Raw genomic sequence first — 6,144 nt, forward strand, 5'->3', positions numbered from 1 at the left:
ATTTTCATAAGCATAATGACATCCAAAGGAATTGGTAATTGGCCTAGAAAAAATCAGAAACACTCGCTGTTAAACAATTTCTTACAAAAAATGATTTTGTAATGAGTTTTCATTTTATAATTTTTGTTTTATCTAATTTTCACAATGACATCTAAAGGAATTGGTAATTGGTCCGAAGGGTTTTTTTAGAGATGATGATTCAACATCCGCACATGATGAAATTAGAGAGGTTAGTGAAGATGATAAAATTGAAGAAGTCTTGAATAAACATTTGCCTGAAGACAAATATGTCAATGATTCAACTCTTTACCTAGGCAAATTGTTTAACCGCAAGTGTTTCTGATTTTTTAAGTTGAGACTAAAGTAGGGATGACGGGGAAAATGTTAGAGTGAGAGATATGAAAGAGAAATGGTTGAGAGGAATGAGGGAGGTGAGTAAGGGTTTGGAGGTTTCTTGTTTTTTTTTAGTTTTGAGAATGAAAATTATTCAAATACCATTTAATTACCTTAAAACTTAGAATTCATAATATATGAAGGTATTTTTGTTTACAAAACCCGACACACATTACTAAAATGTACCAACTAAAAAAACGTACTCAAATTAGCAAATCCCAGTATTAATTTCGTTTGATGTATATGTACTATTTTTGCAATACATGTAAAAGTTAATAAAGAACTGCATAAACTATCGGAACATAATTCTTTATGGCTTGACTGTGTCTTATAAATTAAGTGGTAAAATTAGGAACAATCGTATTGACTTGGAACAAAGAATGATTATAATGATCCCTTCTAATAATAAATCGAAATATGTAATTCAACTTTAATTGTAAAAACTATTTACTTTAACTGTAAACAAGAGAAAAACTCATGCTAAGAAAAACATTCATGAAGGAGATATCGGATTTGATTTTTCAAAAGTTATATAATACAAAAATACTTAAGTTTTCAATCTATTGTAAATTTAATTATTTTTAATTGATTATTTATTATTTATTTTATTTATTAGATAACTCATAATTATTCTTTGTTTCATATTAAAAAAAATAGAGATTTTGTGGTTAACACAAAATAATACACTTATATTGTTTTACATTAATCATAATATTATATTTTATTAATTACATGTAAAGACAATAAAATAAGACAAGAAAAGTCCCATATCACTCAATTGAAAAAAAAAACATTAAATGATAAGAATTCAAATAAAAAATATAAATTTTTTTAGTAACTAATAAACTGAATTTTTTTAAAAAAGTTTAATTAAAAAGACTCAAATTTATAAAAGACTTAAAATTGAATTAAATGTAGTAAATAAATATAATGATTTGTAACAAGTCCTTGTGATGTTGTCTCTACGATCGTATAAGTTGTTTTGCCTTCTTGTAAGCTTTGTTGAGGTATATCCTAAACCTAACCAAATCCAATCTGAGGTTCTGCTCTTTCAAATAAACATTCATGGTGGTTTGGGACCATGGTCTGCCATTGAGAAAATGATTAGGGTTCTTGATCATCACATCTTCTTTGCCATATTTCTCAATGAGGCTACTCTCTTGAGCCCTAACCCTATACTCCATGTAATTCAACCCCATTTTGGCTAGGTTGCCAAAGCACATTTCAGCTACCGATTCCAACCCTAATGGAACCACCTGGATCAACACAGACCCTGGTTTCAGAAACAATGAGTGTGTGAGTGCCGCACCATGGATACCAACCATTGCATGACTTGAACCAATCACTGCAAAAGCTTTGCTCAATGGAGTTGAAGGTGTTGGCTCAAACACAATCACATCAAAACCAACCCTTTGCATCTCCATTTTCACTTCTTCCATGTTTAGCAACAATCGTCCATCCCCACTCGACCGATTCAGCAACACAAGACGAGGTGGAAAACTATTCAATGAGACATTGTTGTCATTACCACCAAATGTTTTCCTTAAAAATGCATGAAAATCATGAAGTGACTTAGGGTTTGGCATTAGTTCCGGTTTTATGGTCATGAATCCATGTGACACCAGGCCAAGGGTTGCATGAGGAAAACAATGAGTTTTGTTATCGTTATCTAGGTCAACGATGGGGTGCTTGCTAAATTGACGAAGTAAAGTTGCATACTTGTTGACCCACCAATCACGAGCCTTAGAAATCACAAGCACCACGTTTTTATCATGGAAGAAAGAATAGAGGGTGATAAATAGAGGGATGAACCCGTCATTGAAGTCGTGGAAGAAGTTTCCCGTGTACCCTCCCGCACTGAATACCAACGCAGGGGCTTCGTGCTTGACGCGGCACGATGGGATTGGTCTGCCTGCGGTGATGGTCACCTCCTTGATCCTTGACATTACAGGACTATCGAATTTTCTAGGATAAGGACGGATTTTTGTGGCCGTTTGATCGACTGTGGTGGGACGTTGGATGAAGAAAGTGGAGGTGGTGGGGTTCAGGGTTGTTGCCACGTTGGTGGTGCAGATGTCATAAGCATAATGGGAACGGTCGCAGGTGATTTGTCTCGGTGGAGGAGCCATTTCCTTCATCAGCGCTGTGCCATGTTTGCTTTTGTTCAATTCTAATTCAATCATATCTCGTTCGGTTTCTGTCACTATCCAAACTACACTTTAAAAAAAAATAGGTCTATAATTTGGAATATGCTTCAATATTTAAAGTACAGTTATATTATTATAATTAAAAACCTAATAACTAAAGTTCTAACAAGTTGATAATTTTTATGGAGAAAATCACCAAATAATTTCTTTTCATGTACTTTAATTATACTGGTTAGGGGAGGAGGTTGCTTACCAACGGAAGATATAAAGCAAAATACATAAATAGTATATTATATATTTATTATTCTAAATAATGATCGAGCACCTAATTAAGGTTCATTGGTCTAAATTTCAGTATCAACTTCCAATTTGTGTATGCTGCTTTCACAGACAACCTATATGACTTATTCATCAATTAAAACAGATTTTTTTACGTTTTTAAGCAAAAAATTAAATCGTTATTACAGATTGGTTTAATCCTTTACTACATCCCTATTTATGTACGAATTTCTCAATTGGGTCCTCGTTTTTTAAAGTGTATCAAAATGGTCCCTAATTTTGAAAATTGATATCAATTGAGTCCTTTCCGTTAAGTTGGCTGGACGGCGTTAAAAAAATTGATGAGTGGATGCTGAGATGACGAACGAGCGCTCGTCCACCAGCGAACGAACGGTCGTCCAGCAGCGAACGAACGCTCGTCCACCAGAGAACGAATGCTCGTCGACCTCTTACTGCTGGACAACCGTTCGTTCCTGGACGACCGTTCGTTCGGTGGTCGACGAGCGTTCATTCGCTGATGGACGAGCGTTCGTTCGCTGGTGGACGAGCGCTCGTTCGTCATCTCAACATCCCACTCATCAATTTTTTTTAACGCCGTCCAGCCAACTTAACGGAAAGGACTCAATTGATATCAATTTTCAAAATTAGGGACCATTTTGATACACTTTAAAAAACGAGGACCCAATTGAGAAATTCGTACATAAATAGGGATGTAGTAAAGGATTAAACCTTACAGATTTAGGTAATTTCTTTTATTTACATAAATAGTAAATGGACAAGTCGTGCAACCTTGTATGACTTCAAATAAAAAAGTCATATAGAGATATATCATTTTTATTACCACAAGAAAAAAAAGGTAAAGTTGTGCATTTCTCACACATTTTTAGACACTTTGATAATCGATTACACATTATTAAAATCATGCAGAGAAACCACGACTTTACTGGTAATCGATTATCTTTGTACGACTTTTTCATTTAAAGTCATGTGAACACGGTACGACTTGCCTATTTACATAAATAAAAAAAATTGTCTACTGTAATAATGAATTAATTTTTTTTTCCTAAAAAATCATTAAAACAAGATAAACATTGTACAGTAGCTAGTTAGAAATAAAAAATTTAAAAATTGGTTAAAACTATTAATTTTAGTAAGATATAGTAATATTTAGTTGAATTGTATAAAATGATGTAAACTTGGTGCAGTCTATTTTGCAAAGGCTTTAGTTCTGCATGCATACCTGGACTAGTTTTCATGGGTGGCCAGTTGAAGCTCAGAAAGGAGGGAAAGTTTATCTCAAACGCCAAAAGAAGGAAGAACAGAAGCAGGCATGGTAAGGTTAAGGTTCTCCAAATTCTCTTCTTCATAGTCACGTTCGTTGATTTTTTGTTGAGTTCAACCCTCTTTCTCATAATCAACTCAGACTAGAACAATTTCTGATGTTTTAAGTAGACAAAGAAAGGAGGGAGTGAAACGTGCTGGTGTGACGTAATAAGATTGTCTTCCCTTTAATTAAGTATTGACTTTGGTAATAGAATGTTGGATAACTAAAATCTATATTTTCATTTGGAAGACAACCTGCATTGATATTTGTAACAATAAACAATTACTTTTATAAAACATTATATTCAAGAGGGATTGCGTGACTTGACTGTAAACATAAACAAAAAAGAAAAACATGGACTAACCTTCCATCATCTTCACTCTTACGAAAATCTTTTCAAGACGGATTGCACTGAATAAGAACTTTTGGCTAAGACATTAAGTATTGTTTAAAATATAGCTACTCCTAGCCACACAAATAGGTTTGTAAAAAGATGTGATAAGGTTTGGTAATTAGAGAGGATTAATGTCAGTGAAAATCCAACGACCCGTATTTTAATTAGGTGTTGATAAATAATTGTAACCGGGATCACAATAGAACCGCAAACCAAAAATAAACGAGTTTAAGAAAGAATATTTTGGGAGCCGTTATTATAATTTATTTTAAAAAAATTATGAAGAATCATAAAATAAGATATGATCTACGAAAACTGAATTTTGAGTTTGGGAATCGGTTACGCATAATGAAGTATTAGCATCCTATCATGTTTGTCTAAAAACAGTACCTTTAGTTAATTGTACAAAGTTGACGTAATTTTTAAAATATTTAATTTTTCCTAAAAATAATATTATAACGAAACAAAAATATTTTTTTTGTTTTATGGGCCCAACAAAGACTAGCTTTGCTCCTACATATCTCCATTTATGATCGAAAATTAGGGATCATGTAGTTCTCGTAAAAAAAAGATTGTTTGATAATGTTGATATTTTGGTTTTGAAGATTTTATATTTTTTCATTTGGTATTTTAGGAATGGTTGCAAAAAGGAAAGCAACGAGTATTAAGTTGACGCAGACAGTCACACGAGTACTTATACCTTTAAAACAATATTTAATTATTTAGAAAAAAAAAGTTATTAAACATTAAGGCAATCACACGGGTGTTTATATATTGAAAGTCATATTTAATTATTTAGAAAAAAAATTATTAAGCATTGGGACGATTCACACAATTACACAAGTACTCATAATTTATGAATATGAAAACATTTTTATCTTTCAATTTTATAATTTATGATTTTTATAAAAAGGGTAAGCACGTGAGGTATTAAAGAGCGCAAAAATAAAGGTGTAGAAAGCAGAGAAAATTTCTTAAAACAAGAAGTGGTGCAGATATTATGAAGTATATGTAATAAGAAAATATTTTTATATTTTTTGGAATTTTTTATTTAATTTTTTAAAAGAATTTTTAAAAAAAGATATCACGCGATGCGAGGATCAAAGAAATACCAAAAAAAAATAGGGAAGACCTTCTTTTTATGATTTAAAACAATATATTTGTGAGTACTAAAAATAATGTCCTTAGAAGAATATGCTCAAGTTGAGTGTAAAAGAAAAATGCATACAATATAATATAATACCCAAATCAAAAAAAAGTAGAGGTGACATACCTTCCCAACTTTAAAGCTATCTAAACTTTCGGTACTTCAATGATTTCATCGTTAGTAATTGTTGTTGATAGAGCTCCTTTTATGTGAGAACTAATTCCCCTATATGCTTTCATCCCCTCTTTCTATGTTTCTATGTCCTTATTATTTTTGCGTTTCTCCCTCTATTTTTTCTGTCTCTTTTTTCTATGATAGGATGTGTATTTATATACACATATATTATGGTAATCTTACTTTAATTATAAATTAATTTCCAATGAAATAAATAGGGAAAGAAAAGGTTGTGGTTAATATACCAAGGTATTATTTCTAATTATCATAAACAATATTGCTTAAA

At 31.9% G+C, this 6,144-nt stretch overlaps 1 pseudogene; it reads right to left on the reverse strand.

Moving 5' to 3' along the window:
- Positions 1–1,355: 1,355 nt before the first annotated feature.
- Positions 1,356–2,522, reverse strand: LOC124845104 (xylan glycosyltransferase MUCI21 pseudogene; annotated as a pseudogene).
- Between the last annotated feature and the right edge of the window lie 3,622 nt (positions 2,523–6,144).

The sequence above is a fragment of the Vigna umbellata genome, chromosome 3 (assembly GCF_029865625.1).
Source record: "Vigna umbellata cultivar VRB3 chromosome 3, Vumbellata_1.0, whole genome shotgun sequence".
Taxonomy (NCBI): Eukaryota; Viridiplantae; Streptophyta; class Magnoliopsida; order Fabales; family Fabaceae; genus Vigna; species Vigna umbellata.